The 12,506-nt window shown below is 41.5% G+C and overlaps 1 protein-coding gene across 1 annotated transcript in view; it reads left to right on the top strand.

The window, feature by feature from the left end:
- The window catches only part of Adamtsl1 (ADAMTS like 1), a 376,638-nt gene that overhangs the window by 190,064 nt on the left and 174,068 nt on the right, over positions 1–12,506 (top strand). The window lies entirely within an intron of this gene.

Genomic DNA, 12,506 nt, shown 5'->3' with positions numbered 1-12,506 from the left:
TTAGAGCTTTCTCGCATGCTTCCTGTCTGAATCGAAGTATTTTTCAGTTTTGCCCTACATGGGGAGAAACTAATAGAGTGCTTTCCTCTCCTGCAACCTTTTTCCTTTGACGAAGAGCCAAAGGTGAGAAATCCCAGCTGATGATGTAAAAGAGACTAGATGGGCTGGGAATGTAGCTCAGTGGTAGAGTACTTGCTTCCCTAGCAAGGCTATGGGTTTAATCTTCAGTACAGCAATGGATGGTGGGTGGATGGATGGATGGGAAGATGGATGGATCAATAGAAAGACAGACAGACAGGCAGACAGACAGATTTGATACGAAATCTGGGCACAGCATTCTTTCCTCCTTATCTATGAACTTTATAGTATGGCTATTAACAAATATGAAGCCGGGCGGTGGTGGCATGCCTTTAATCCCAGCACTTGGGAGGCAGAGGCAGGCGGATCTCTGTGAGTTCGAGACCAGCCTGGTCTACAAGAGCTAGTTCCAGGACAGGCTTCAAAACCACAGAGAAACCCTGTCTCGAAAAAAAAAAAAATATGAGTAAATAAAATATGTATAAAGGTAAAAGGCATGTAATAGCTTTACCTCTTCACTAGAAAGATGGTGAGTTTTACCCAGTTACTTGTGGTTCTATCCAAGTTCTGTTTGTAAACTATGAAATCTGGACCAGTAAGCCTAGATTTCCCACAGACTTCAGAGAAGTAACACAGAAATTATAGATCCGTACACGCCGACTCCTCTGGAGACACTAACAGGCATATCTGTTGCATTGCATTTACGCAGGGGAATGCACTTTTCTGATCCAGTCCATATTTGGTAAAAAGTCATTTCTCAGTGTGACGCCTTTCTAAATTACTTTACAGTAGATACTAGGGTCCATATGAATTAGGAACATACAAGACACATGATCCAACCTTCAGGAATTCACAGTAGAACACATAGGATATTATAATTTTCCAATTCAGGCCAAGGTGTAAACTTTACTAGAGATATAATGAAGATATTCAAATGCATTTTTCTCCAACTTATTCTGTTTGAATCTAAATTTGATATAATTTTTTAGGATGTAAAACTGTGTTCCTGGATGATAAGCGTTTTTGAATCCCTGGTTGTGGAGGCGGTTCTCCAATGATGCAATGAGCCAAATCCAGCTGAATTAGTAAGACCAGGTTTTCATAAACAAAGTCCCAGGTGACTCTCAGAAAGGCAGGAGAGAAATCACTTGGACAGTCTATAGACCAGGTCTTAAATACCCTGTAGGCATGGTCTTCTTAGGCAGAGGGGTTGCCGCTTGGCGGGCTTTCTGAGAGGCAATGTTTGGGAAGAGGAGGGTGCTGAGGCAGAGCTTCCTTTCATCTGTACACTGAGTTTCAAGAAATTTTAATAATCAATGTTCACTTGTAAATCATCTGTACCCAACAGCTTGATTTTCCAGAAGTGAAAAATGAAAATTTTTTTAAAAGATGACATATGCATTAAATACCACATTTTACTTGGGAGAGCAGTTAAATTAAACATAACTTGTTTCTTATTTTAAAGTTACCACAGTAAAAAATAAATTAAGAGGAAGCAACTTAAGGTGACAGAATTTTGGAGAAAAGATGGCTGAAGGTCACAAAACAATCTTTAATCAAATAGACGAAGACATTTCCCCTCCTTCTCTGGCCAAGACCCGGTCTCCAGTCAGGACCTAATTTGACAGATCTCATTGATAAGGAAGATGTCAGGGTCCTTGACTCTGCATCTACTCAGGTTTTGTCTGAGACAAAGTGTCGCATCACTGGTTCGGATTACTCCTCAAACTGCATATTGTTTCATGTCAACAATCTGCTCTGCTTATACACTAGATTCTGCCATCTGGTCTAAGGCATATCTGCCTGTAATGCTGCATTCTGACTAATGTTAAATAATAGAACAAGGTTTAAAACTAAGTAAAAGCATATTGCATCTATGATTATACTTCTTTCTGATTAGTCGATCCCACTCCAGTGAAACCTGGAAGTGGAATTAAATGCTTATGCAGAAGCATTTCACAGACCATGATCACGCATATTTTATGGTATGCGTTTTCCACTAATGTTCCAATTAACATGCATTATGCTTAATTTTCATAAAAACCCATAAAGCAGCTAAACACACTTTCAGCCATTGAAATTATAGCCAAATAAAATTAAGTCATTAAATTTCACTCTTCGTGTAATGGAATTGCCATCTTGGTGTGATTAATCTGAGTTGAAGTAGATTATAATTGGAGTGCCAATTTAACGTAAAGGAAATGTATACAGTTATGTTCAGGACAACAATTATATTAATACCAAAATGAAACAAATGGCAGCTGTAGAATTCGGTAATGAAAGCTACATGTTTCCCATATTTTAATACATCTTACATGTTTAATGTGCTGAGCCCTCAGAAAGCTCTTAAGTGTCACATTCTTTAATTGCTTTTGAATTTTAAAAACACAATTTTGCATGGTCTTAATTCCTTCTTTTTAAAAAAAAGAAAACCACATAGACATGCTTCCAAATGTGTATAACAACCATAATTACTCTCCAAAGCACAATGAAAAAATGATATACTGTCAGCAAGCCGTTCTTCCCCCACCAAAGAGACTCACATTGGTTAAATTAAACAGTCGTGTGTAGAAGCTACAGCTGTCAGCTCTGAACTGCTGCTCTGAGGCTGGAGGAACAGAGGTCGAGAACAGTTATCTCTTGCACTAGCTGCCACAGGCTTGGGCGAGTTATACAGGAAAGCAACAAATACCACTGATTTTCCCATATGGAAAGTGAAAATATTATCAACAGCCTGTCTCACTAAATAAATACAGGAAAATCACTGTTAGCATATGGAAATGTCCTTACTGAGTGTCATATATTCCTAATAACCCCAAAATGAAAGAAAAAATTGCTTAGTGTTAGCCAGAAGTATGTTGGAAGGCAATCTCTCTAAGATATGTTTAGAAGAAAGCTATACTAAAAGACAAAAAAAACTGAATTGCCAAGAAATAAGTAAAATATTGAAGAATACAAGAATATTCTCACATTGTAGTTCCACTAACCTGAATATCGTGTGGATTCTGTGAATCCAAATATATCTCCCAGAAGCACTGAAATAAGTATACAGACTGGATCATTTTGTATGATATAGATTCATCATGTTAGGTTTCAGCTGAGGCTTGGGATTTGCTTGCAGTTCAATGACAGAGACCCCAGCACTTCCAGAAACAGCGTGCAAGTGTTCTGAGATTCCATTTTGTTCCTCAACAACAGAAAATGTACCTTAGGGAAACGGGCTATGGCAAATGCGTCATCTGTGTATACAGACATGGAATTGTGAGCCCGTGTGTGGGAATCCATACCTCTATGCTGGCTTTTCCCCCAAACACAGTTTTAACTGATTATCTTGGTAACAAATAGCAAGAATCTTATGTGTATGAGTATTTTGACTATATGTATATCTGTGTATCGTGTGCCTGTTGTTCTTGGAGGTCAGAAAGGAGTTAGAGTCCCTGGACCTAGACTTACCTACAATTATGAACCACCATGTAGGTGCTATGAGTCAAGGCGGGGTCTTCTGCTGGAGCAGAAAGTGTTCTTCCTACTGAGCCTTCTCCCTAGTCCCAAAGTTATTTTTTTTTAACTTTAAGTGCAGAAGGGATATGAGACCAGTTATCCACAGAGGCCATCAGATGTAAGCCATGCCTATAAGGTCCCCCAGTATAAACCATCTGATGTGAATTCTGGGAGCCTAACTTGGATCCCCTGGAAGACCAGAAAGTCCTATTAACTGCTGAGCCATCTCCCCAGCTCCAGTAGGGATCTTTAAGCAAGGAGTTTTTCTTTCTCCTATTGAGTAAGATAACACAAATATAATCCAAACGCCAAGCTGAAAAATAAGCAGATTCAGGACTTTCTTGAATGAAACCCATTATAAACAGTTGTAAAAATAAACACAGTAAACTCATCTTCAAAGTTGTCAGCTGAAGAATCAAAAGAATCTTTGTTCTACTTTAATCCCTGCGTTATCACCCATCCAAGACTCAGGAAGCACAGAGGAAGAGACGGTGGAAAGACTGTAGGAGCCAGAGGATGGTGAAATATGCAGCAAACAGAAGTCTTTGGACAGGGACAATGCATTCAGGAGCTCACCGTAGCCATGATTAACTGTAGGAGACGGAAGCATCGCGACTCATGGCTGTGAAGGGACCTATGCACCTCCATGCTTCTAGAGGGACTATTGGCCATTAACAGTTGTTTGGAGTAAATGTCATTTTCTTCAGCGGTGTAATCACTGATCAGTAGCCCCAGACAGACAGACAGACACACACACACACATGATAGGAGGAGGAGGGCGTGCTGGGAAGAAAGGTTTCTTTGGGAAAGGAAAGGAAAAATAAGAAACCAGAATGGTGACTAGAGTAATGGAAGCTCATTAGATAAATACATAAGGCTGTCAACAAAAACATTTTAAAGAAATCCTTGTGCATACCTGGTTGAAAATAAACATCTGCAGTTAATATTGTGGGGAATTTGGTTTCTCTGAGGGTGGTAGTGCTTCTAACACTAGACAGGGTAAAAGAGGAAGTGCCAGTGGAACTTTTCTCTCCTGCTTCTTTCCTTAGCTTTAACAACAGCAAACCAAGTGGGGTACACCTAGTTGTTAAAAAGAATCCCCTTTAAATCGTCAGAAGTAACTTGATTCTGTGGTAGTTCGAAACTGCAATGTGACTGTTCAATTGGATATTTGGACCTGGAAGAAACAAACTGATTACTGATAGATTCCCCTACCTTGCCTTCAGTCTTAGCTGAGATGTATACATCCCCACCTCTGCCGTTTGACAAGTACACATCATGACCTCTTTGACAGCTCAATTTCTTGGAAAAGTGATAAAATCTCGTGCGATGGTGATCTCCAGGACTTTTAAAGAAGTGTTGCTCTTCATCTGGCTTGGCTGACACGGAATGGGAAGGAAAATGTTTGTCTCCTTAGCTCCTCCAAGTGGGAACAGAACCCCTAATGTCCTAGAGGGCAGCTTTTGAAGGAGATGTATTTACAACACACAAAAGTAAGACCAAGATGCACCAGCACTCTGACTTTGTCTTTGTAGACTTTGGAGTCTTAAGCAAAACATCTCAGGTAGAGAAAGCCAAAATTAATAGCACATTCAGGGGAAGCTCAGTTCTTCCATGTAAATTTCAGTTGCTGGCAGTTTTTCCTGATGGGTTCAGAGTAAGCAGTGATGTGCCATGTCCTTTCGGGTTCTGCGTAGCAAATACATTAAAATTAATGTTAATATTAACCAACCAAATACATTAAAATTAATATTAATATTAGCTGACCCCCACCAGGTGGGGACCCACATAGTGCTGCCTCTCAAAGGTAAGATTGGGGCGGTCCTTCTGCCATGAGTTTGCCCTTTAAAGCTCTTGAGTTATCTTAGTAGATTTTCAGTCAACACTTTTGGTTCGTAAGCCATTTGGAATCTTCACTGTAACAATCAGGACTTAAACTATTATCATGAAGGGCCTTGACATGAGCCAGAGGAAAAGAAAAACAGTTGGAAAGCAGCGGTGGTACCTGGATTCCAGGTGGCATCAGGTTAGCCACGGGACTGACTCAGTAAGAAACAGAAGGAAATTCTTCCCTCTGAATGGAACCCACAGGATTCTGGTCTAAACAGAAGGACCAATGAGAGCTCCCCAAGATGATCCTACAGTCCTCATGTGCCTTGCTTATCTTGTGGGAGACGGCATTTCAATACATTTAGGACTACATCTCAATATATTTAGTTGATATTTATACCCCATTAAGTTGTTAGATAGTGTGAATTTCTTAACGTAGTGCTTAAGAATGTGCAGCTTTAAAAAAATGGTTAGAAATCTCATCTTGGGGCATAAATTCTCATTCTGCAAAGAATATACAGAGAATCAAACAATAGGGAGACGTATAGACAGCAATGATTTTCATATTCTCAATACAAGGTACCTGAGTTTTTGTTCTCTTCATGAATCTCAGGCCATGGAAATTAACAAGGAAGTTCTTTTCTTGTTTTGGTGTGTGTGTGTGTGTGTGTGTGTGTGTGCCTTAATCTTTAGTGACTGAGCCATCTCCCATGCCAAGGAATATCTTCACTATATGTAGAAATAGACATTTTAAGAATCAAGAGTCATTTCATGTAAGATCAAGAAATTAAGTAGACATTGATGCACAATTACACATTTCACAACAGATAACTTTGGAAGAACTCAGCACCTGCTGACCATTCATGCTTCAACGGCAAGAGCTAAATCTGACCCATGAGCCACCTGCTCGGCACAGTGACTTTGTGGTAGATAAGATACTGCAAAGTTACTAACTAAATAAGGTTTCACTCTCAAGAAACCTCAGGGTTGGAGTTGGAGAGATGGCTCAGTGGTTAAGAACCCTACCTGCTCCTCCAGAGGACCTGAATCTAATTCCCTGCTCCCACATGGCAGTTCACAATTCTCTGTCACTCCAGTTCCAGGGAATCCTGTGCCCTCTGTTGGCTTCAGCAGGTACCAGGCACACATGTAGCACACAAAACTACATACAGACAAAACACTCGTGCACATAAGAAATAGCAGTTTTATTTTTTTTTATTCTTTTTTAATTAAAATTTCCAACTGCTCCCCATTTCCCATTTCCCTCCCCCTCCTCCCACATATTGCCCCCTCCCCCCGCTCCCCTCCCCCTATTCCCACTCCACTTCTCCTCCCCCTAGTCCACTCCCCCTCCCTCTCGATACTGAAGAGCAGTCCAAATTCCCTGCTCTACAGGAAGACCAAGGTCCTCCCACTTCTATCTAGGTCCAGGAAGGTGAGCATCCAAACAGGCTATGCTCCCACAAAGCCAGTTCATGTATTAGGATCGAAACCTAGTGCCATTGTCCTTGGCTTCTCATCAGCCTTCATTGTCCGCCTTGTTCAGAGAGTCCAGTTTCAACCCATGCTTATTCAGTCCCAGTCCAGCTGGCCTTGGAGAGCTCCCAATAGATCAGTTCCACTGTCACAGTGGGTGGGTGCACGCCTCATGGTCCTGATTTCCTTGCTCATGTTCTCCCTCCTTCTACTCCTCATTTGGACCTTAAGAGCTCAGACGGTTGATCCAAATTGGGTCTCTGTCTCTCTCTCGATCCATCGCCAGATGAAAGCTCCTGTGCCATTCTCCTTGGCCTCTCGTCAGCTCTCATTGTCCACCACATTCAGAGAGTCCGGTTTTATCCCATGTTTTTTTCAGTAGCAGTCCAGCTGGCCTTGGTGAGCTCCCAATAGATCGGCCCCCCTGTCTCAGTGGTTGGGTGCAATAAATGTTTTAAAAGGAAGAAATCTCTGGGCGTTCTTATCAGAGAAGCAATAAAACTCAAATTTAAATATTGGCCATGTATCCCCAAATTAAATAGATGCGCTCTACATGAATTAAGAAATGTCACTGGGGGCTCAGTGATTAAAAGCACTTGTTGTTCTTCCAGAAGACTTAGATTTAATTCCCAGGACCCACGTCTATAACTCCAGTCATCTTCTGATGCTCCCTTCTGACCTCTGTGGCCACCAGGTACACATAGAGTACACACGCATGCATGCAAGTTAAACTCTCATGCACATAAAATAATCAAACAAATTAATCAAAAAGGAAATGTTACTTGATGTTTTGGTATGTGTGGTATGATTGAAATTAGAACCCCAGTTCTGCACTACCTATTAGAATTATATCTGTCTCTGGGCTAAAATATCAGAATAGTTGAGCTAATAGGTCATAGTAAATAAGTGATTAAAAAAATAAATAGATGAAATTAATATATATATATATATTATGAAGGTTGGAGGGACATGTTGATGTGAATAGTTGGCAGATTATGATAGAGTTTCTTTGAATATGGCATTGATATCAAAGTTATTACTTGGGCAAAGGTGACTGGGTCCTGCATGGCAAATAATCACACATTTCTGTCGCTGTTTATTCCTCAGTGCACAAACCTGTGTGCTGAAACCAGACGAAAAAAATAATATGGTTTCCTAAAGTCGTTTTTTTTTTCTCTCAAATACATTCAGCTGCCACCTCTGAGTTGGTGAGGAATGGGGCCATGTATTTATATGCCCTAACATGGATTTAGCCCTGCTAGGATTGAAGTTTAAAAGTCAGCTATCTCTCCACACAGAGTATTGATGCACCCCAACTTGGGTCTCTATTAGCAACAACAGGCCTGGGCAGGTGACTGACCCCATAAGCCTCCATTTCCTCACTTGTGAACTGAACATTATAGTTCTACATAATAGGGATTATGAGGATTATCATATGCAAAGTAGCCAGTACAGGCCATGTTAAATAAATTACCTGTTGCCATAACTAAACCTTTCCTTAGACCATTGATTCCTATAGAATCTTCAAGACTTAAAATCTATTTGTAAGAACCCATTATAAAAACAACTTGTTCTAAGACCATTTAAGAACGACAAGATTTATCCTGAAACTCAGCCTGCAGCTCCTTGAAGACTCGTGTGTCCCACACTCTTAACTCAGTCCAGAGTTTATCCTAACACACAAAGGATAGGTTTTCTGCTTGTTTGTTTGAATTTTAATTAATAATAAATGTATGGGAAATTGTAAAAATGAGTAAGGAAGGTTCAGAAACTGCTCCCAGGAAAAAGCAGCCTTCTGCTCTGAATTAATACACGCGGTCCCCACTGATAGCTCCCCGCATGCACAGAGACAGCAAAATCAATAATAAAGTCAAAAGCACAGACACAGCCATTTTCATGTGGTCAGTAAAGACCTTCCCTGCCATCCAAGAAGTCCTATATCCATCATCCCCTCCCACCATCGGCTCTGTTGCTCACTCTGTAGCTGCCTTCAGAAAGTTGACTCTGAGCTCTTGCTCAGCTGAGCCCTAGAGAGTGACAAAGACGAATTAATGGGGTCCTCCTGTGCCAAAATAAAGCATCGACCCTGTCACCACCAATATATGTTAAGTCCATTAAGGTCATTTTTAATGAACTGAACTTTTCATTGGAAAGCTCTGCCAAACTTGTTGAAGTAAAGGAAAGAAAGCTTCACAGAAATGCAAGATAAACTCATTTCACTCACCACTGCAAGGAGAAACGGTCTACACGAAGTATTCTGAGTTTACAGTGCTTTAGATTTTTATCAAAGTCAGGGCTGAGTGGTGTCGACTTAAAATTTCATTGTGGAGTTAAGCTGAGAACCACGGGCGCACAGATAGCTGTCGGCCTCGCGGAGTCTTGAGTCCCTTTGGGATATAGTCTTTTAAATAGTCAGAGGATCTTCCAGGGAAAGCAGGCCCACAAAGTCATACTCTGTTCACGCACAGCAGAAGAGCACAGAAAGGTGATCTAAAGTAGTGTCACGTCCTCCTCTGTCATCTGTGAGGACAGTAATTTGGCTCCGCTCCTATTCACTATCTACAATTAATAGCATATCACTTACCCCCACAATTGCTTTGCATGTGCTGAGTCTTGTAAAGTAAATTCTAACAAAGATAAAGGCTCTCCGTGAGTCCCTGTAACCTCAGATGAGATCCAGAATGCTCCAAGTCCTTCTTTACTGAGTGGATGGATAGCACTAAGATAAGGCAGTGTTTGGCCAGAGCATCATATATAAATTATGAGGTCAGCATCTGTCTCAAAATCCTTTCTCCTATAAAACAGCATTTCCACTGAGGACTTTGGGAAGGGTGGCTGGCACAGAGTTTAATTGTTCCTCAAGCTACGTGGCTACCCAGCAACCCATCGATATGAAATGAGCCCTGTAGTTATGAAAAAGTAGCTAACTACCATCAGATAAATGAAACACGAGACTGTGCACACCAGCTCTCATGCCATAACCCCAGCACTTGGAAGACCGAGGCAGGAAGATTGCCACAAAAGTTCTAAGCCAGTCTTGACTACATGGTGTGTTCTAAGTCCTGGGCTGTAACAGGAGGAGCAGGCTTCTTGTCATCCCGACTGCCCGGCTAGCTTATACCCAAAATAATCACACAGAAACTGTATTCATTTAAACACTGCCTGGATCATTAGCTCTAACTTCTTATTGGCTAATTCTTACATCTGAATTTAATCCATTTCTATTAATCTGTGTGTCGCCATGTGACTGTGGCTTACCGGCAAGACTCTAAACCAACGTCCATCTCAGTCAGGAGATCCATGGCATTTGGAACTCTGCCCTTCTTCCCAGCATTCAGTTTTGTCTACTCCGCCTAATTAAGTTCTGTCCTATCAACTAGGCAAAGGCAGTTTCTTTATACAACCAATGAAAGCAACACATAAACAGAAAGACCTCCTACACCACTGGGTTACAGTGTAAGACCCTGAATCAAACAAAGAAAAGGAAGGAAGTGGGAGGGAGAGGAGAGAGAGAGGAGGGAGAGGAAGAGGGAGTGGGAGGGAGAGAAAAGCCGAGGGAGGGTGATAGCTCCGTCATTAAAGTGCTTGCCATGACGGCATCATTTGTTGCCCAGAACCTGAATTGAAAAGCTGGGCCTAGTGGCACAAGGTTGTAATTCAAGCATTAGCTAGACAGAGACAAGATTTCTAGGGCTCACTGAGCCTAATTGGTGAGTTGATGCCATAAATAACACTGCCGCAAAAACCCAAGATGAGGTTGGGTATGGTGGCACATACCTTTAATTCTAGCACTTTGGAGGCAGAGGCAAGAAGATCTCTGGGAGTTTTGGGCCAGTCTGGTACATAGCAAGCTCACAGGTAGCCAGAACTCCATAGAGAGATCTGTCAAAAAAAAAAAAAAAAATAGATGGGCGGGTGGCATGTAAAGAATAACACCCGGGGTTGACATCTTTCTTGCCCACAGCACATACAAAATAGGAAAGAAGGAAGGCTGGCTGGCTACCCGTGGTTAGTTCAGCAACGAATCCCATATATCTAGGAACCTGGAAAGGCCTCTTTGCAAAACATATATAAGCTGAGGTCCAAGGATAGCTGAAAAAAAATTATTCTAAGCTGAGACACAGGAAAGGATCACCAAGAAAGTATCCACAGATATCCGACTCTTGAATCAGGAAAGAACTGCATGCATTCCTAGAAGTGAAAACAGATATGCGTGGCTAGGGGGAAGGGGGAGACGAAGGTGGAGGATGGTATAATGTGCCCTTAGGAAGATTATATTTAAGCACCATGTAAAATCATTGAAAGAATGACTCATGATGGTAGCAGAGACAGAAGTCCGATGTGGCTGCTGTGGTCACCAAGAAAAGACGCAGCCTTAGCTTCTGTTGCCATGGTTTACTGGCACACCATAGGCAGTCCACTGAGGGCTGGGCATGGTAGATCAGTCAACCAGGGACGAGATACTGACTCGGTTATTCATTCAACATTGTGACCCTGATGATTTCTGTGCCTCAATCTAGATATTGGAATGAAGGTGGCGCCGTGAAAATATAATTTTCAAAACTATCATAAATCATATGCAAACACAAAATGAATGTGTCAAATGAATTTTTTATCATGAATTATCCAGGGAGCTCATTAAGGTTTTGAAACCAATTCAGATAAAGAGTTGGGCTTAAAAAGGTTCATTTTTCCAGAAGATAAAATCATTTACACCAAGAGGAAAGCTTTGAATAACTATGCACAAGAAACATCTGTGTCATCACCAGCCCATTACACGGAAATGTCTATCTCTTTGGCGTGACACATACCTAGTCAAAGATATTTCAAGTCTGTCTCTCACAGAGTTAGACAAGAAGCTGAATAATGCCAGCGCTTATTGAAAAGTCACTGGTAATCTCTTCTACCCATCCTACAGCGTATCCAACAGTCCCCATCTCCAGTGGTTTGGTGAGCTATGTACATGAAATACGTATGCCAATAAGTACCACTGTTAGCTAATATTATTCAGTGGTTGATACTGACAGTGAAAATGGAAAAAGATGTTAATGAGGGTAAATTAGCATTTCAGGGAATAACGGATAGAACTGCCCTGTCGATTGGAATTAAGAATTGAAGGAAACTGAAGAGTCAAGATGAACTCGTGAATTGTTCTAACCAGAGGCTAGTAGGAACATCTGCTGTGACAGAGAAGACTGGAAGTTGAATACATTGCTATGGGGGAAATCAAGAATTCCATCTGTGGGGCCTGGGAAGATGGCTCAGTGGTAAGAGCACTTGCTCTTCAAGCATGAGGACCTGCGTTCGAATGCCCAGCACCCAAGTGAAAAGGTGGGCATGGCTGCCAAGACCTACAATCCCATCACTTGGGGAAAGAGACAAGAGGATCGTAAGAGCTAACTGTCTAGGCAAGTCAAAATAACAAGCTTCTGGTTCAGATCTCATCTCAAGGCAGTAAGGTAGAGCGCAGCAGAGAAAAACAGCCAATACCCTGCTTTTACCTCTACATGGACATGCACCAGCAAGCATCCCCACACAATCATGTGCATATACGACACATGCACACACAATACACACACATTCTACACCACACACATATCACACACACCATGTACACACAT

Source organism: Chionomys nivalis, chromosome 11 (assembly GCF_950005125.1).
Source record: "Chionomys nivalis chromosome 11, mChiNiv1.1, whole genome shotgun sequence".
Taxonomy (NCBI): domain Eukaryota; kingdom Metazoa; phylum Chordata; class Mammalia; order Rodentia; family Cricetidae; genus Chionomys; species Chionomys nivalis.
The sequence above is the reverse complement of the archived record's forward strand: the minus strand, read 5'-3'. Positions and strand labels throughout refer to the sequence as shown.